At 38.8% G+C, this 20,763-nt stretch overlaps 1 protein-coding gene and 1 pseudogene across 2 annotated transcripts in view; one reads left to right on the forward strand and one right to left on the reverse strand.

Annotated features, from left to right (window-relative positions):
* The window catches only part of RERE (arginine-glutamic acid dipeptide repeats), a 345,910-nt gene that overhangs the window by 49,529 nt on the left and 275,618 nt on the right, over positions 1-20,763 (forward strand). The window lies entirely within an intron of this gene.
* Positions 9,746-10,117, reverse strand: LOC148092337 (small ribosomal subunit protein eS25 pseudogene; annotated as a pseudogene).

Below are 20,763 nucleotides of genomic sequence, written 5' to 3' on the forward strand. Positions count from 1 at the left end.
GTTTGGACCTCATAATGCTATGAGAGGTATGAAGTAAAATCCATAACTAGTCATGTATGGTACTTAGGTAATCTACATTTTCCACAGCAGGGCTTTCTCCAGTGCCGGAGCAGATCATAGAATTCTTTGCTTTTTGTTAAAATGTACTTAAGCAGTTTGTTACTCAGGGGCAGTCTCAGTGATCTTTGGGTGCAGCTCGAGTAGCAATTTAATTCTGTAAAGTCCTTTGGGCTTAAGTTAAGTGAAAGAGAATCATCTTTCAAATATGTGTCCACTTGCACTTGAAGAGCTTTCGTTTCATAGCCTCAGTATTAAGATCAATTTCTGGGACTCTATTTTCATTCACTCAGCCAATACCTATTGAGCACCTGCTGTGTTTCACACACAGTTCCAAGAGCTGAGGAAGCTGCATTGAATAAAACAAACCAAATGTCCCTTTATTTGTGGAGAAGCGTTCTACTGGGGTTGGACAGGTGACAGACATGTTGATGGTGCTGAGTGCTGTGGAGACAAATAAGCAGGAAGGGCCAGGATTTGGCTGTGGGAGTGGCAATGGTGGGCTTAAAGAGTGATTGGGGAAGATGACATTTGAGCACAGAAGTGAGTCGTGCAGGTATCTGGGGAAAGATCGTTCTTGGTGGAGCGAATAGCTCTTTAGGCCTTTTTGGAGTTTCATTTTATTGATTGATTTCCTTGATTAGGCTATGGATGTATACATGATGAAACTTTATAGAAAAGGAACTATACATCAGTTGTAATAAAACCAGTTAAAGGAAAATAACCCCATGAATATACTTGGTACTTGAATTTTTCTTGATTTTGGACTATGATTAAAGATATGTGTGGAGTGTGTGAGCATGTGGTCCCTGGCTGTGTGTGTATGAAGATTTTTATCAAGGTGGCCCTAGTAATTATATTGTGAAATGTCTTTTAAAGGAAGTTGTAATTGATCATTTGAGTTCAGCATTGGCCTGTGTTTTATTATGCTTTTGCTATTAGATTAGTACCATGCTGAATATTGGGGAAGATAGGAAAGAACAAGACATAATGTTCTGGTCAGATTTGCCAGATTTCGTCTGTAGATACAGTAAAATAAACCCGCATGGCTGAGTGGCAGCAGTACTGGACTAACAAGCCTTAATATCCTTCCATGGTGGCAGAACAACTTTGCATACCAGTTCAGCTCTACAGCTTTTGCTCCTTAGAGCCCTAAGCAAATTCCTAGAGAGTCAGCAAGAGGTAGAGTCCCCTTTGGCATTTGGTGTTAGAGACGGTTGGTCTAGTTTTGATTTCAGATGGCTTCAGAGTGCTTGAGAAGACTGTTTGCATTGCATAACGATTCTAGAACTGTGGTTGGGTAAACAGGTTACAGAAGAAGAACATGATGTATTGATTTTTCTACGGTGGAAGTGTGGTGTACTATGGAATGTCATCTTGTAACATTTGACTTTCATTATTGGGTTTAAATAAACTGAATCCTTTGATATATATATACTGTATTAGAATAGCGTTGTCCACCTTGAAAACTTAGGGTCTTTTTCCTTATCTTATACAATATAATCCTAAAAATTTATATGATCAACTGGTTGAATTAGATTCCCCCCAGTGAGGAATAGCCTTTATATTTTATTTTATCTTAGTTGTTAAGCATGGAGCAAAGGCCTTTTCTCCGCATCCTAGTGTAGTGTGAGTAGTGTTACCACAGTGTGCTGACCAACATGTCGGGTAAAGTTAAAACCAAAGTCTTTCTCTTTTAAGCTGTTACTTCATAAGGTCTTTTTCTTCACTAACTGAACTGATACGTACTGAGTGCCTGCTTTGTTCTAGACATCTCTTTGGGATTTACTGATGAGGAAGAAATTTTTCTTGCCTTTGTAGAGGTAAAAGGATAGAAGATGAGACAGTTAACAGTTACGGTAATGCGTGGCATGGGTTCTAAATGGGGAAAAGGAGTCCCTGTTGGATTTACCTGGCAGGGCCACCTGACCTGGAGCAAGAGATATTTAAGTTGACACCTGAAGAATGATGAAGAGTTAAGTAACTGAAAAGGGTATGGCAATGTGGAGAAAAGGGAAGGCTATTCTGGGGAGAGAAAACCCATGTGCCTAGAGGTAAAACAAAACAAAACAACCCAAAACAAGCAAACACAACAGGCATCTTCTCAGATGGCAAACAACATAAAGTTCCTAATGTCTGGAGCATAGATTTTGAGGAGGGATGATACAGGGAACTTTGAAAGACATACTTATTTTGGATCCTATCCTATGGACACTTTAGAAATGCCTGAGAGGTTTTAAGTAGTGGATGGACAGGCTTGGATTTGCCCTTTAGAAAGATCACAGTGGTTTGAGCTGAAGGCAGGAAGAGAGCAAAGGCAAATCTGTGGGTAGGAGGCCTAGGGCTGTGATGGCAATACTGTAAGAGGTGCTGTGAGCAAGGACTGGGCATTCACAGTGGGGATGGAGAAAAATGGATGGATTCAAGAAATACTTAGAAGATGGAACTCTACAGGACTTAAGGATTGAAGGAAGAGTCAAGGACGTGCCTAGGTTCCTGGCTTGGGCCAGAATGATGATGATGGTGCTTATGCCAGTATTGTTTCTCACCTCCAAGTGTATCCTTCACTGCCTGCCCTGTGAAAGTGAATGTGGACCCTTTAAATACTTCCCCTTGGCCAGTGGACAAGATGTTAAGAGAGAGATTTAAGGAGGAAAGAGTTTTACTTGTAGGTTCCAGTGTGCTTGCCTGGCAGGCTCCTGCAGCATGTAGGACTTCTCCAATGTTCAGGTCCCTGCAGCTCTCAGCTACCAAGAAGTGCCCCCTCCCATACATATACACACACACCTTGGGGAGTTTTGTAGCAGAGTGCCTACAGTGAGACACTTCCCCACCAACAACTTTCTTTGTCATTCTAGAGGACGGATTTCTGGCAGATTCCACAGGTGGATTTCTAGAAGTTGTACCTGTGTGAGCCCTCTCCAGCAAGGTCTGGCTCTCAGCTCTAGGATTAGAGGAGCTCTTTCTTGGGTATTCTGTCTTAGCTGTAAGGGTAGTAGTGGTGATATATCATGCTATATGATATTATATTTGTGATTATATTATATATTATCCCTTTATTCTTTAAAAAAAATGTTTTTATTGATTTCAGAGAGTTGGGAGAGGGAGAGAGAGAGAGAGAGAGAGAGAGAGAGATCAATGATGGGAGAGAATCATCAACTGGCTGCCTCCTGCATGCCCTCTGCTGGGGATCGAGCTGGCAACCTGGGAATTGAACTGTGATCTCCAGGTTCATGGGTCAACGCTCAACCATTGATCTATGCTGGCCAGGCTCTATTCCTTTATTCTTAAGAGTTTTTTACTTGCCAGTTCCTTATTAGCCTAATCCCTTCTATAATCAGTAATTCTCTTAAAAACTTTTCTTGTTCAAATTACTGTGTGGTTTTTCTTTTCTGATTGGACTCAGGCTGATACAGTGTTCTGATGTGATCCACAGAAAGAACATTTAGGGAAAGGGGTAGACTGTGCTTCTCCTCTCGTCTCTCTGTGGAATAGGAATAATATACTCTTCACAGGGTTGGAGTGATGTGTTGTCCATAATATATTATTCCTAGGGTTGTAGTGAGGGTGAAATGAGTGAAAGTATATAAAGAATTGAGCACAGTGTCTGGCGCAAAAACTCTTGGCTTGTATTGTTGGAATGCTGGGCATTGTGGTGGGTGACAGGTCGAGAAAGATGACCAGGGCTGCTGGTTTCACCCTGAGTGCATGCGGAGTGGGGAGAGCCTTATTAATTTAAGTGTCAGGTAAAGGTCTGAATAAAGTGCCCGAGGGAGTCTTTTGAGGAGTCCTAGAGGAAGTGAAGGCAGAGTTGGATCTTGGAGGGGTACAATTTTGCCACATGGGGAGAAGGGAAAGAGGGCCTTTTGAATAGAGGGAACAGCATTAGCAGTGGAGGAAGGAGAGTATTTGACAGTGTAGTCCACAGTGGAGTTGTGGCTGACCCCAGAGTTGGAGTTGGGTGATAACAGAGGTGTACATAAACTGAACACACCCTCTGAGTAGGTGCCTATTTCACATCACTATGTTCTATGATGTGCTTTACTCTCATTTCAAGGTTTATTGCTTTTTATTATTTCTACTAAACTGTTGCTAGTTAACAACAATCTAAAACTATTTAAAACTTCTGTTTGGTGCCAACATTTCCCTTAGGCTTTCGTTGAATGTGAACTTTGTGTGCTGTGAGTTGGAGTGTCTAGAAGGGAAGGTGGAGCACTGCAGCCAGGACGGCCGCATTGGGTTTATTACTCAGCGTTGAATAGCTGTGCTTGCTTCCTGGACAGTGATGAAGCTCAGGGCAGCTTACAGTTTACACTTCTCTTCGGCTTACAGTTCTGTTTGAAGGCTCCACAGCTGAAGAAGTGGGTACTCCTCAGAATTGTGGGACTGTTCTTTCAAGAGCTCAAATTTTTGGAGATCTAGGAAATAAAAGTGTGATTAACTTGATTCCTTGGAAGAAAAAAAAGCAGCAGTTCAGCCTTAAAACCCTCTGAATTCTTCTCTGATGAGGATTTTCCTTCTTTTTTTCCTTTTTCTCTATGTGGCAAACTCTTGCCTCTCCATGAATATGCAGCTCAAATGCCAGTTTTCTGTGAAGTCCTACCCTGATGTTTCTGACTGCTCCTATCAAAGCACTGTTCTAAAATAAGTCTATTTGTAATGCTGTTATGCTTTCAGCAGTTTATTGACCTTAAGTCAATAAACAAACAAAAAAAACCCCAACAAACATTCTTTGTAATTTGTCTTAAGATCCTGGTTAATGTCCCTTGGCTGGAATGGCATTCCCATCCAGAAATTCTCTTCAAAGTTCTTCTTAATCTTCAGAGGAAGGATGAATATTTTCTCTAAAGAAATACTGGAAGTATAATCATTGGGTTTTTCCCCAGAAAGAAGAGTTAAACCATTCTTTATTGGCTAGGACTTCTGGGAGTTTTACAGGAAGGAAACTAAGAAGAAAGATGTCACCCTGTGACCCTCTTAAGGTTTTTGTTTTCTTTTTCCCTTGTTTCTCTTAGATGTAACTGACACCTATAGGAAACTCTTTGTTTTTGGTAAAGACCTAGTAGTTATGTAAAAGAGCATTGAGCGACCTAGGGAAATAAGACTTGGGGCAGTTTTACTTTGCTTGACTGTGTATTTTGTGTAAAATGACAGAAGTTGAAGTGTGATTCTTCTGATGATTGCCTCTTCTGCTGCTTTGGGTTACAAACCAAGGGCAGGAGCCATTTACAGATTATTAAATTTTGGGGTTGTTTTGAAGGTTGATAAAATATTTCATATTGTGACTTATTGAAAAGTTGAAAAAAACACACCATGATACTTTAAGAACAAGTATAAATTTGGTAGTTTAAATATAGTGAACACCCCATACCTACCACTTAGATTGTACAGTTACATTTTATTATATTTGCTATGTGATGTATATTTACCATATTTACTGTACTGTATAATCATATATTTATCCTCTAACTGCCCCTTTACTTGTGTTTAAGGGTTATCATTGCAGCATTTTATATTGTAGCAAAAGGCTGAAAACAGAATAGTTCAGTGAGTATGACCCACGCAGTGATGGAGTTCTGTGGAGCAGTTCAAAAGGAGGAGGCGCTTTGTGAGCACTGACCTGGAGCTGTCTCCAGGACAAATGAGTAAACAAGAAAGTTGCAGGATATATGAAGTATACTATTTATTTGTATGCGAATAAAAAGGTATTCATACATAGATGCTCTCTATATAGGCATGGAATATTTCCAGAATACTTAAACAAGAAGCTGATACAATTGGGTATGCTTCTGGCAGCCTCCTACACTGTGTGTGTTTTTATATGTAAAACAAATTTTACAAACTGTTACCTGCTTGTTTATGTACTTCTCTGAAATTGGTGGGATGTCAAGATGTCAAACTCCTCATAGTCCTTAGATTTTAGGAGCTGTTTCAAAGTGGGTCACTCTCCCCACCCTCCTACCCAAAACAGTAGGGAATTTTTCTTTGATTTCCATGTGAGAGCTCAGAGGGGCTTCTGAAGGTAAAACCTATGTACAGGTTTCCCTAAGCCTGGACCTCCAGGAGTTTTTAACTCTCAAGCTAGTCCTTACACAGTCCTTGGAAACTTGTGAAAGTTAGCACTTAAGTGTCCCTACCAGTTACTGGCTCCTGTAGCTTTGCTTTAAGTAAGTTGATCTCTGCTGTGATTCTCAGTGTTTTCCTGTTATTCCAGATTTTGGGGTGGTGGTTTGCCCTGTGACCTCAAATCTCTGATGGATCTAAAAGTCATTGATTTCAGTTTCTTAAGCTTATTTTTTACTATGAAGATGAGAGTGATGATTTCCAAGTTCTTTATGAGTCAGAGCTGGAACTGGAACTCTGGTGCCCAGCAAATTTTTTTTTTAAAAAATATATTTTTATTGATTTCAGAGAGGAAAGGAGAGGGGGAGAGGGAGAGAGAGAGAGAAACATCAATGATGAGAGAGTCATTGATTGAGCCCACAACCTGGGCATATGCCCAGACCGGGAATCGAACCCCAATCGCCTGGATCCTAGGTCGATGCTCAACCGCTGAGCTACGCCCGGCCGGGCAGCAATTTTTGTTTAAACAAATCTCTCTAGGTGTTTCTGATTAATGTTAATGGTTGAGAACCACTGATTTAGCCAGTTCTCTCGTTTTACAGATGAGACCACTGAAATCCAAAGAGGGGAAGTGACTTCTAAGATTATTCAGTGTCAAATCTAGAATCTGAGTGTTTTTACCAGATCATCTTCATATTGTGTTTTGTATTTACATATAGTTACCTTCAAGGGATTATGTTTTATATCATAGGTTCTGGAAATATCCTTATTTATTTACCTTTTTTAAAAAAAGTCCTCACCAGAGGATATTTTTTCCATTGCTTTTCAGAGAGAGTGGAAGGGGGGAAGAGAGAGAGAAAGAGCGAGAGAAACATTGGTTGCGCCCTGCATGTGCCCTAACTGGGGCCGGGAATTAAGCCTACGACTGAGGTATGTGCCCTTGGCTCGAATTGAACCCAGGATGCTTCACTTCATGGGCCGATGCTTTAACCATTGAGCCATACTGGCTAGTGCTTATTTTTTTACTTTTAATTAAAATTTTAAATTGATTTTAGAGAGGGAGGAAGGGGGAGAGAAAGAGAGAAACATTGATATGAGAGAGGGACATCAATCCATTGCCTTCTGTACGCTCCCTGACCGGGGTTTGAGCACACGACCCAGACATGTGCCCCAACCTGGAATTACCCCCGACCTTCCTGTGCGTGGGATGACGCTTGAACAAACTGAGCCACACTTGCCAGGGCTGGAAGTATCTTTATTTTGATGATCCACTGACTTATATCCTTAATATTTACCTCAAATTCATTCTGGGATCTGGTTATAATCATAAGGCATAATCATAGGCATCTCGAAGTTCACTTGAAGTGTTCTCTTTGATATAAATACCAACCTACCTCAGAAGTGAACTTTTAATGTAGCATGGCTGTAAGTAAAATAGTATGTAGAAATTTTTATTTTCTCCATTTATTCTTATAGAAATATTTTAAAGTTCCTAAAAGAAAACCTTAGAGCTCTTCAGTGTTTTAGAAAGTCTAATGTGAACCATTATATGGGCTGAATCAGCTTCATCTGTCAGGTCTTCCTTCCCAGTCGTTCCCATAATTTTATTTTCTTAATTTTAGCAGCTGTAATTCCCTTTTCTCTCTCCAAACCAGTCTTCCTCCTGAGCTTGTACACATGACATGCTTCTAAATCTCTGTCTAGAGAAGGTGGTAATCTTTGTTCTAGAGCAGAATTGGCACACTTTTTCTGTAAAGGGACAGATCGTAAATATTTTAGCCCTTGCGGGCTGTGCGGTTTCTGTTGTACCTGTTCTGCTCTGCCCTTGTAGGAGAAAGCAGCCAACCATAGGCTGGAGTGGCTGTGTTTCAATAAAACTTTATTTACAGAAAAGGCTGCATGCATTTAATCCATGGGCCCTAGTTTTCTAGCCCCTGATCTAGAGCCTATAGAAATTTTATTTTCACTTTTATGCCCCAAAAGATGCTATTTTTATTTAATGAATTGGAGCCCCAACATCACTTTTATTACATTACTTTAAAAAATAATAATAGCTCTGGCTGGCGTAGCTCAGCAGTTAGAGTGTGGGCCAGTGCACGCTCTAGAAGTGTCTCAGGTTCGATTCCCGGTCGAGGGCACATGCCTGGGTTGTAGGTTGATCCCCTCCCTGGTCAGAAGGCAACTAATTGATGTGTCTCTCTCACATCCATGTTTCTCCCTTCCCCTCCCTCCCAAAATCAATGGAAAAAAATATCCCCGGGTGAGGATTAACAAAACAAAACAACAAAATAATAGATATTTTGCTGTGGAACATTGCATCTTAGTTTTGGTTTCTTTTTGGAGACAGCGCTTTCTTGATGTTGAAGAGATATTACCCCCCCCCTCCCCAAACAAGGTTTTAGCAGGGTTTATTACTTATGGTCTCATGTGAATCTAACAAGAAAAAACCCTGGTCACTTCTATAACAGCTGAGGCAAGCTATATTACCTGTGATGCATGGTAAAACATATCTTTTAATAAGTTCTTAAAGGATACTAGAAAATCTCAAGTTATGGTATGGAATAGGTGCCTATAGAGTTATTAGGTTAGAGGGATGGTTTTAATTTGAGTCCTTGTCAGGTTGCTTATTGCATGCTTAGGAAAAGTGGATATTGGTGTTTGTGCTTTGCAGCTAATGCAGGTCTTTGTTGCCATGGCTTCTTTTTAGCTCCTTGAGATCCCTTTAGGGCTCTGGCTGCCTGACTAGGATCTGAGGGAACAGATGCAGGCTGAGGTTGTAGCTCTGGGAAGCATTGGCTATATAGGGCCAATATTTGTTCTGTCAAATGTATGAACTTGGGGTTTTGCTACAGAGAACTCTGGCCACTTGGATTAATTATTATATGCTATAAGTCTCCTTTGTTTTAGAGAACTGTGCAATTTGAGTTATACTTAAAAATGCAAATTATAAATTTCTGTTTTGGGTGCTTTCCTATCCTTTGGAAAGTACAGCTCACCTTTAATAATGGTGGGTATTTGAAATATTATAGATTTTAATAACAACTACCAATCCATTTTTTAAAAGTCAGTCTACAATATTAGAATACTGAAAGCTTGCTTAATTAGAAGGGTCTTAAAATTATAATTTATTTCAGGCTAAAAAGAATATCAGAAGGTGACTCTAGAGGGCAGTGTAACTCAGCATGTTCATGCTTCTAGCACGTAAATTTTGCTTTGGAAGAATAATTCATGTGTTCTGAACTCTTTCCCCACTACACAGTGTCCCAATTTGGTAGAATATGAGTTTTGGAAAGAAGTGCTCCAGTTTTGCTTAGAAAGGTTACTTGGATAATATATCATAATTATCGGCCCTAGGAAACATCCATGCTTAGTTTAAAACATATTGGCTTAGAAAATCTGGAATTTTCTTACCGATTCACCTAAATTGAATAGAGTTTGCTTTCCAAGTATTTGTGGAACATTAGGCAAAAGGAATGGTCTGTTTTGTGTTTTCAGATATTTGGGGGTCTGAAGTTAATGTACCCTTTACTAGAGAATTCAAACATGGGAGTTTGATTTATTCTGGCACTTTAAAAAATTTTTAAAGTTTTCTTTTTCAGAATGTACAGCTGGTGGGACCTGCTGTTCATGCATCTTCACCAGCAGCTGGGGCATCCCCACCTTTGGTGTTTCTGGTGTAAATTACTTGAGCTCTGTGCTTTGAAACTAGTTTGATACTCCTTTACTAAGGAGCTCCTGAAGGGCTGCACTGGCCAAGGAACTGGGGGTCTTCAGTATCTCAGAGACAATAGCTGGGGCTATAAGCTTATAGCTGGGAACTTCTTACTGAGTTTGTCATACATTGCTTTGTTAAACAAGACTAGGTTATTGAGTTTGTCCTAAACTTTGCCTTTGGACCATGGCCTCTTTTTGGCCTTGCCCCAGATTTGTTCACTGGGTCTCTATCTTTCTTGGTTGACTTTCTGGCATCTTTCTTCTTGTTGTCCTTGGGTGGCATAGCGAAACTTGAAGAGCAGTTGCTGCCACTGCTGCCTAGATAAGATGTTGGACAAAAAGACCTGACACATTTTTAAACATCTCTTCAAAAGTGGAAAGGTTGAAACCAGATGCATGATTGGTAAATATCTGATATGTATCAGTATCGAACTTTTCAAATATTTGCATTCAGTATAGCCCAAAGCATATTATGCCAATCATTTTCTTTCTCTAATTTTTAAACTTCTGTATATTTTCAGAGAAATCTAATCTGTATGTTTATTACTCATTTATACATAAGTCATCAAATATGGTTTGGAAAGAACTGTTTTGAAGTATAAGGAATTTTTGGGTCCTTTAATGTTTTTCTCCCTTAAAATCACAAGATGGGGATTATAAAGGACAAACTAATAAATCTCTCAGAATTTTGGTTATGAGATTTTATTTTATTTTTTAAAAATTTATCTTTATTGTTGAAAGTATTACAGATATCCTCTTTTTCCCCCCATTGACCTCTTCTACCCTGGCCCTGCCTCTCAAGATTTTAAATTTAGGAGACAATTCTTGTGACTGTTTCCTGGTGTTCTTACAGTGTGGAAATTGGTACGTCTACTGTTAAGTGTGACAGATGGACATTTGGGATTTTGAACATTTCATTTTAATTTTGACCTATGAGAATAACTTAAAGTGTACTTTTAAAGGTTTTTATTTTCTTTATTGGACCTAGGATAATTCAAATGACTGTGTTTGTTAAAATACTTTGAAATTCCTGGATGAAGGCCTTATGTAAGGGCAAATAGTGCAAATTTAAGAAACATACTATTATGGGTATTCTGTTTCTAGTATGTGTGTACATTGGTTTATAGATACCAACCAAATTTGGTAGCTTCTTTTTGTTTTGTCTGGTTATTTATCTCCCCATTGCTGTCTACCTCAGGTTGTATAAAATAGTTATTTTTATGTATTTGTTCTTTGTTAAGAAACAGATCAGGAATTATTTTTAATGATAGTATTCTCCACATTTCTTAGTAATGTTAAAACTGAAGTGCAGTTAGGAAATAGGCATGAGTATTGTTTATTAGCTTTGATTATTGATGTTTGGTATTAGCTTTACCTTTAAGTACCACTTGTGTTTTGTTTTATTTTATTTATTTATTTTTTTAATATATCTTTATTGATTTCAGAGAGAGGAATGGAGAGGGAGAGAGAGATAGAAACATCAATGCTGAGAGATTCATTGATCGAGCCCACAACCCGGGCATGTGCCCTGACCAGGAATCGAACCCCGATTGCCTGGATCCTAGGTCGATGCTCAACCGCTGAGCCACGCCCGGCCGGGCACCACCTGTGTTTTAGTACCATCTCTTTTCCATCCTAATCACAGATAATAATACTAGATATCTATTCATGTGTGTAAAAATATATAACACACATCAGAGCTCGCATCTGAAATTTTTATAAGAATTGGTATGGTATATAAGTTTTATTTTTAAGGAAAAAAAGTGAAATAAATTACAAAGAATATTTTGGGGGAAAGAAGGTGTGAGGTTGAATATTCATTTACATTGTATCTAGAAACAAGGTATAAATGTGAAGCAGGTATAATATGTAGAGAAAGCAATTAAATTCCTATTTTGCAAAGGATTTCAGAGACATTGCCTAATTCTCAAACTTGCAATTAACAAGTTAAAAAAATTTTTTTTTTAAAATTCTAGCAAATGACAGAACATTACTTGGTGTGAATAGTGTTACTCATTTTTTTTTAAAAAAGTGTAAATTGCCAAGTCTGTGATATTTTGAAATATATAATAGAAATTTTTCTTAACCTAAGATTTAAATACCATTTAAGTTATTGCATTCAGTTTATGTGTTCTAGTCAATATATATCCCTCAATTTTTTCTCTCACACTTTTGAGAACTTCCCTGTGTACAAACCCCCTACCCCCATCCTTTGGAGCAAATTTTAGTTACTATTTCCCCCCATTTTATCCCAACTTACCCAAACTCATTGTTTTGGTTTTCCCATTTCGCCTGTTTTGTTCTCCAATTTGTTGACTTTGTTTTTGTTCTCTTTGATGGCAGTAGCTCCTTTTGCTCTAGAAAAAAATTTTAAGTCTGATTTTAAAATGTCTTGAATTGTTTGTCCAAATGTCCTCTTTCATATAGATGCACACCTTTGGATATTACTGAAGAGGATCACATGTTATGGTTATGGCAACTTCAGATCTGGTACATTTCATGAAACAGAGATGTCACTGATTAGTGCTAGCAGGAATTTACTTTCAGCTCCAGATTTACCCATGAGAACATATTTCCTTTCATTAATTACACCCCTTCTGGTCATGTTGTTGTGCAGTTCTCTTTAATAACATGTTCTGTAAGTCTGTGACAACAGCTAGTATGGGGTGGGCAAGCTTTTTCTGAAGAAGGCCAGGTAGTGAATATTTTGGGCTTTCGGGGCCATGTAGTCTCAGTTACAACTGTTCAACATTACCTTTGTAGCACAAAAGCAGCCAAAGACAATATTTAAGTCAATTGGTGTGACTGTTTTCAATAAAACTTTATTTATAGACACTGAAATATAAATTTCATATAACTTTTATGTATTATGGAGTATTCTTCTTCTTTTGATTTGTTTTCCTCCCAAACCATTTACAAATATAGAAACCATTCTTTCCTTTGTGGGCCATGCAAAAGTGGGCAGTGGGCTGTTTGACCATTAGCCCATGTATTGCTGAACCCGGAGCCAGTAACCTGAAGGAGGTGCAGAGAGAAGTGGTTACTTATTAACAACTTCAGTTCATGCACATATCCACGGTTGCTTCTGTTGCTATCAAAAGTGTAAAATAATTATTAATATGATAGAAGATATAAATGATGTCATTCTAACAGTAAGTTTAAAGTTGGATCTAGTAATATATTTAGCAGATTAAAGTTGGTTTTCTTCATGACATGTTAAATGTGGAAAATTGCCAAGTCCTCTGGAACAAAATCTCTGATACACACATTGTCAAAGGCTAGAATACACAGAAACTGTATAGATTTGTTTGATATAAAGGCTTCATTTAAGGGAAAGAACTGCCTTCAAAGCTATTTTAGCTCGTGATTTTTATTTCTGTATATTCTGTCCCTAAATGATGGTTTGTATAGTCTAGTGATGGTACTTCAGAGCTGGCAAGTAGGTTGTCTCTAATTTTGATCTTTTCTTAGCATTGCAGTTTTTTATCTGAAATGCTGAAAGAGCCAAACGGTCTTCTGTACAGGTAGGGATTACTTTCCTTCCCCTGCTTCAACGTAAAAATATGGTTTGTTTGTTAGCTTTCGTTGGCAGTAATGTAGTGCTTGGACACTATATATTTCACAACAGACTTTTTTTTCTACTTAACATGGTGAGCAGTTAGTTAATTTGAAGAACTGTTACTTCTGTTGATCCTCACTGTGACAAAAATCAATGTACACAGCACAGTCTGAATTAATAGGGCTGAGACTCATTAGGCCATGAAAATGGTTTCATCAACAGTGAACTCTTTAAAGATCTTGTCAGGTAGTATCCTAAAACATATTCAAGGAAAAATATGGTTAACACTTAAAATATTTTTTTGTTTCACAGTTTACAGTCTTCCTTTTTAAAGCCCCTTTAAATAACTTCAAGGGTTGCTTCTATGTTGTATTTAAAGGAAAAAAACCCCTATATTTGTCTATTCTATATTGAACCATAGCCGTTCAGTCCTAATTACTAAATCTTTTCTTTTAGTAAAAAGTCCCTACCGACACTGAAAACACTTGGTCTATTTCTTTATTTCTAACCTGAGGGTGCACTCTGGCAAGCTGTTAGGTTCCCCCCTCTGTTGTTGCTCTGCAGCTTCATTCTCCGCCTCTACCCCACTCCCTCCTCCACCACCTTATTTTGGTTCTGGTTGGCTGATTTGATGTTTGTGAGGTGTTCAGGGTTTGATAGCTGTGTAAGTGCTTATCAGCATTACTTTCTAAGCCTCCTTTTTCCTCTAATGGGTGTTTTAATTGGATTGTGCTGAGGCTAGTATGTGAAAGGTAGGTAAAGGGTCAAAGTGGGAAATCAAATGACTAATAAATTGACTTTCCATGTCAGGTACTTTTTAAAATTTTTGGGTGCAGAGCCTGAGTATAAATCCTGGTTCTGAGACTTACTGACTGCATGACTTTATTGAACAGATAGTATTTAATACCTTTGTTGCTCCGATTGTTCAGTTATAAAATAGAGATGATAATAGTGCCCATCCTTTAGGGATAGTGTCCTGCATGTAAAGTACTTAGAACAGTACCGGGCACATAGTTAGCACTCACTAAATATTTGTATTAGCATCATCATTGTCATTCAGTTTAGATGAAAAACAGCAAATGTGGGTTTTAAGCACGAAAAAGAGAGTGGAATTGAATTTCAGAAAGATTGCTTTTATAGTCAAGGGGAAGGTGTAGTCAGGTCCAGGTGAGCAAAAGTAGAGGCAGGAAGACCAGACCATGTTGCAGGTTGAATTGTATACTCCAAATTCATTTGTTGAAGGCCTAACCCAGCTGTGTTGCCTTTTTGGAATTTAGGTCATTGCAGTGTAATTAGTTAAGAAGATATTATTAGGGTGGGCCCTAAACCAATATAACTGGTACCCTTATATAATGGGAAATTTAGACACAAAGACACACATCAAGGGGAAAAAATGATGTGGTGTGGCCCAGGGAGAAGATGGTCATCAACAAGCGAGGAAAGACACCAGGGAACTGATTCTTTTTTTACATCCCTCAGAAGGAACCAACCCTGTGGACACCTTGATCTTAGACTTTCAGCCTCCAGAACTATGAGACAATACGTTTCTATAGTTTAGCCACTCATTTTGTGGGACTTTGTTAGGGAAGCCCTAGGAAACTAATACAACCAGCTAGGGAGACAATGAGTTTCAGAACTGAGGCAGTGGTGGTGATACTGAAGAAAAGGAGAGATGTTTAAATACAGAACCATTAATTCTTAGTAATGATTGGCTGTGAGGAGGCAGGAGGAGTAAGAGGTTGTTTTGCTTGAGTGGATTGGCGCCACTAACTGATAGTGAAAGTATCTGAGGAGGAAAAGGTGTGTGGGACGGGCTGAGTTTGAGACGGACTTTATGTATCTGAAACTCAGGAGGGAGGCCAGGTCTAGAGGTTAGGTAGTTATCAGTTATGTGAGCAGGAGTTGAGAACGTCAGAGGACAAAATTGTTTGGAGTGAGCATGTGGCATGTGGTTAGGAGTCCATGGACAGGCCCTCTGACTAATACTTACATTTAAAAGTGACAGGCAGAAGAAGGTAGTTGTGGAACAGAAAACAGGAGCTGACCAGAGATACACACAGGGCAGTGCTGAGGACTGCTGAGACTGGAAGACCTAGATCAGTAGCATTTCCAATCCACTTGTTGAGGTGATTTTTGTCACAGGGCCCAGCAGCCTATGTATATAGTTGCTCATATTTTTAGTGCTTATTAAGTGTCAGGTTTTGTGTCAAGATCTTATATACATTAGCTTATTTAACTCTCATTACATCTCTAAGTTAGGTACTAATTCCTTACAGACATGGAAACTAACGCTTGGAAAAATTAAGTAACTTGCCTCAGATACACAGTGAGTAGGCAGTAAAGTCAGGATTTGAAATGAGGTGGGCTGACTCCTGAGCCTAAATACTGAATTACTGTACCAGGGTGCCTCCTAACCCAAATTCAGGGTTGAACATTTTCTGGGTAGGCATGAGGCAGGAACAAAGGAAACTGAGGGATGAAGGTGCTAGAAAGAGCAGTGGAATGAAAAGGGAATGCTCAGCTCTATACCAGGAATGATAGTTTGGGACAAAAGGAACAGATCAGTGAAAGCCAAGAGGGTGACAGGAAAGTTGGGCAGGAAGAGAGAGTTCTGTCAATAGGGAACATGGACCAAAGGCTTCTCTTACTGAAGCTGAAGGCTGAATTCTTGAGATCTTAGCCATTTTGTCATTTTCCCATGCCAACCTCCTCAACCTTCCAGCACAAATGAAATAAAAACTTGAGATTTTGATAGAAGTAGTTTTTATCAATTTGAGGAATAAGACATAGGACTTTTTCTGTTAGAACATATTATTCAAGCCCTCAATAAAATAAATATAAATGTATAAAAAATTTATTTTTATAGGGTAAATAAAATTTTATTTTTATACATTCTTTGTGTCTCCTCTTAAATTTATACCTAAGAATATTATTTGTATTATGACTCCCCCAATTTCTAATAGATTGTTGTTAGTATTAAAAAAACAATTGATTATTCTTTATTGCATAATAACATTATTAAGCTTTTATTAGTTCTAATACTTTGTTTTATTGAGGATTCCTGTAATAATTCATGTTTATAAGGATACTGAATAGTAGCTTAAAATGTAGTTTTAAAATCATGTTAAAGAGGCACTTTTTTGATGGAGACTTTTATCAGTTGCCTTTTTGACAGGGTCTCCTTTAACAGAAATATTTTTTCCTCTGCCATTGTGTGGAACTCTCTGCTGAATTAAGGATGGGCTTTGAAGATTTCCTAAAGAAAAAGATTCCCAATTAGCTAGTTCTCTGACTGTTGCATCTGTGTCATTTAGTTTCATAGCAACGTAAACTCATGCTAGATCTTGTCATGATCCTGAAAAGAGGATGGTCTCTTATCTCCAAGTGGACAGAATGATGCTCCAGAAATAGTTCATTTGGGTGAAGTTGCTAAATCCATCTAAATCTGATACATCATTGCCTTTATACCTAAAACTAGTCAGATTCCTGGACCAGGACTACTGCTGCCCTACATAATCGAGTTTCTAGTACTAGCTAGTTCCCTGAATCCACAGACTGCTGGGCTAGAGTCTGGGTCTTTGTGTCTTGCTTGATGACAGTCTAGTCATTACCTAGAAGGCTTGGGGAGTGAGGGGGATGCTACTTGTCCTGGGGCTATTCTAAGCACCAGGGCGTACTAATCAGTGCAGCAGTTGGCTCAAAATGTCTGCTTCCCCAAGGTTTTATTTCATTCTCCAGTGTACAGTGCGATGTTTATAAAGGATGTAGTGGTTCAGTCCTGTGGCCCACAGCGCCCATCATGTGCATCTGGTTATGCCTGTGTAGAGTCTGCATTCATGATGACTTGCTTCTTGGCTTTTTTAAAGAAGGAAGAAGAAAAAAGTAAATTTTATCAAGTGTTCCATTTGTTAAACTTTATCTTGTAAAGTACTCCCTTCAATTGGAGGAAGTCTTTTTTTGTTTCTGTTTTAAATAATTCAATTGTAGCCCTAGCCAGTTTGCTCAGTGGTTAAAGTGTCAGCCCATGTACTGAAGGATCCCTGGTTCGGTTGCAGGCTCAGTCCCTGGCCCTGGAGTAAGGATGTGTGGGAGAGGTAACCAATCAATGTGTCTCTCTCACATCAATGTTTCTCTCTCTTCCACTCTATGAAAGCATTGGAAAAACCCTCAGGTGAGGATTAAAAAAATAATAATTCAGTTGCAGTAAAGACTACTGTGTACCAAATTATGCATAAATGTGTGCAAGCACTTGCCATTTGCATTTTTGGCAGTACCATGTCCCTGAAGGTAGGAAGTATGAAATATTCCTTTTGAGAGAATTGATGATTTCCATACTGAATTTTGGAATTTGTTTCCTTTCAGTAACTTTCAAGAGGAATGTTGTACCTCAAAAAAAGTTTTTTTATTTTATTTGTATTTGAATTGTGAGATTGTTTATTATCATTCAGTTCATTTAGTCAGTTAATTTAAAATATATGAAAATGCTTTGGAATTTAGTGCAATATAAATATCCAGAAGACTGATCTATGTGCTGTAATAATCCAAGTCCTTTCTCAGAATTCTTCTTGTTTTTTTAGGCATTTGCACCAAATATTATGATAGCCTTAAAATCATCACATGTGGGTGGAGTTTAGCCAGGCAGAAACCTGACTAAAATACCGTAGAAAGGTAAGGAGGTGAGATAGTGGAATGTGTTGGTGAGAGTATTTGAAAGATTATTGGCCTTTGCTGGGTATGAAGTCAGCGGAGGCCATTAGAACATTCCATGGCAGTAGATGAACCTTTTGAGTTGGATCTCAGTTGGAGTAAGTTGGAAAATGTCCCGAGGATGGGATGTACTTCAGAAAATGAAGGTTGTTGAGACTTAAGTAAGGGACTTAAACTTTGTCGGTGTCTTGTTCTTTCCCTCTTAGCTGTACACACAATTGACTAATGATGTCTTTCAGTGTGCTCCTTCTGTCACCTCCGTCCTCAGCTGTGTCCCAGAGTAAGCCATTGAGGATAATTGTCTTCCCCCTACTACCTTTCTTTGACCCATAGAGGGCTTGACACGCTAACTCCCTTGCCCTCATTCTTTTCTTACCCATCTCATTCCACCTTGGGCAGGACTTGATGTTCATCCTTTCTGCTTTCCCTTTCAGTTCCTCCTTGGCTATCTCAGGAAAATATTTCTTTCCAAAATTTGACCCTGATTATGTCTAGTTAGGTATAGAAAGTGAAACTAGGAGTACCTGCATTTTTAAAAGTAAAAGCAGCCCAGCCAGTGTGGCTCAGCGGTTGAACATCGACCTAGGATCCAGGAGACGGTGGTTCTATTCCCAGTTGGGACAGGTGGTGTGTGTAGGAGGCAGCCGATCAATGACTCTCATCATTGATGTTTTGCTCTCTCTCTTCCCTCTCCCTTCTTCTCTCTGAAATTAATAAAGACATTTAAAAAAAAAAAAAGTAAAAGCAAATACCGAAAGAACCTTTTTACAGCCCTTGAAAAATACTCAGTAAGACCCATTTAAGCCCTCTGTATCTCCTTCATCAATTAAATATGTTTTTGCCTCAAATACCAACATTTAAAATAAATAGAAAATGCTTCTTGATTCCCTTCAAGATTTTTATAGGTATTCAGCAATATTTTTTCTACAGTTTTTCATTGGAAAATATACATCAACCACTTAATGGATTTAATAGGTTAGTGACATAGCCTGGAAATATAACTAGTTTTCTAAATTGTTCATGTGGAAATGTGAATGTTCAATAATGAATCCACAGTGAACTTTTGGAACATACTGAGGTTATAAATTGAGGAAAGCCAGTGTTTTTATAAGTCATCTAAAAAGTCATGTTTTTTCTTTTCTGACTTATCGTCTCCCCCCCCCCCTCCCCCCCTTAATCATCACCTGGTCCTGCTGATTCTTCTTCCTCAGTCTCTCTTGATCTTATCATTCTCAGTTCTATGTACAGCCAGTTCCAGTCTCCTGTAATCCTCTACAGAAATGTTGCCTTAGATTCAAAACCACCTTAGTTGCTTCCACTTCCACTCTCCTCCAGCCTGTTGTCCACACTTAATAGGAAAGGTGACTTTATAAAATCAAGTCTGGTTCTCACTCCCTTGCTTAAAGCCATTTCATGGCACTTGCAGCACCCACATGGGAAGAAGGGAGAATGCAAGATGGCAGGGACGTTAGCATGTCATGTCTTAGGAATCCTACCTTAGAAAAATGTGCTATTTTAAAACAATGATTGACCAACTTACTAGTAAATATGGTGTAATCAGTGCCCTAGAATCTGACTACTCATGGTAGCAGTTTTTTCTCCTTGGTCAGAGTAGAGTGGTAGGGTGCCTTATTATTCCCTGGGACATTCTTAGTTTTAAAATGGAAAGTCCTATGTCCTGGGGACCATTTCAGTCCTGGGAAACAGGGACAATGGTCACTACATGAGAGAACTAGGAAGAATGTGAATTTACCATGCAGTCTCTTATCTCTGGGCCTTTGCATCCACAATTCCCTCTACCTAGAATATGCAGCTGGCTAGTTGAGACTCATTCTTTCAGGTCTCAGTTCATCGTTCCAGTGGCCTTTAGACTAGTCTGTAGGACTGTACTTGCCAAAGCTTGACACTGATCACCCTGGACTGTGATTGCTTGTTTAATTAGGAAGACAGTGCTATTTAGTGCAGTGATGTGAATCCCTGGTGGCACAAAAGAGTCACCTGAGGAGCTTTCTAAATTTTAAAAACATTCCACAGCTCTTGGCAGCCAAGATTGAGACTAAATGATAGTAGAAAGGATAGGAGTGAACTTGAGAACCAGAAAGATACAGGTTCAAGTTCTGCCTTCACCACTTTCATTTATTCAACTATTTGTGGAGTACTGTGTGCCAGGCTCAGTGCTAGGTGTATAGACAGTAAATAAGGTAAATGGCTTGTACCTATGGCACCCACACTTTAGAGCTTTCTACCACAGCATTGTTCCCTTAACATCAGTCATTCACTCTGTACATCCTCATGATTTCTAGTTGTATACATACAGCTGGCATTGTCATTTAGTATTTTAAAAGTCCTAACTTTTTGCACCGAAACATACTTGCTTTAAAATGAAACTTTATATCACCACGACAATTAAAAAGCCCGGCTAGTGTTGCTCAGTGGTTGAGCGTTGACCCATGAACCAGGAGGTCACAGTTTGATTCCTGGTCAGGGCATATGCATGGGTTGCAGGAGGCAGCCGATCCATGATTCTCTCTCATCATGGATGTTTCTATCTCCCTCTCCCTCTCCCTTCCTCTCTTTGAAATCAATAAAACAAAACAAAACAAAACTACCCCCCCAAAAGCCTGTCACTTGCCATAAGTAGAAGGTAACTAAAAATGAATACG

The sequence above is a fragment of the Miniopterus natalensis genome, chromosome 9 (assembly GCF_054644295.1).
Source record: "Miniopterus natalensis isolate mMinNat1 chromosome 9, mMinNat1.hap1, whole genome shotgun sequence".
NCBI lineage: Eukaryota > Metazoa > Chordata > Mammalia > Chiroptera > Miniopteridae > Miniopterus > Miniopterus natalensis.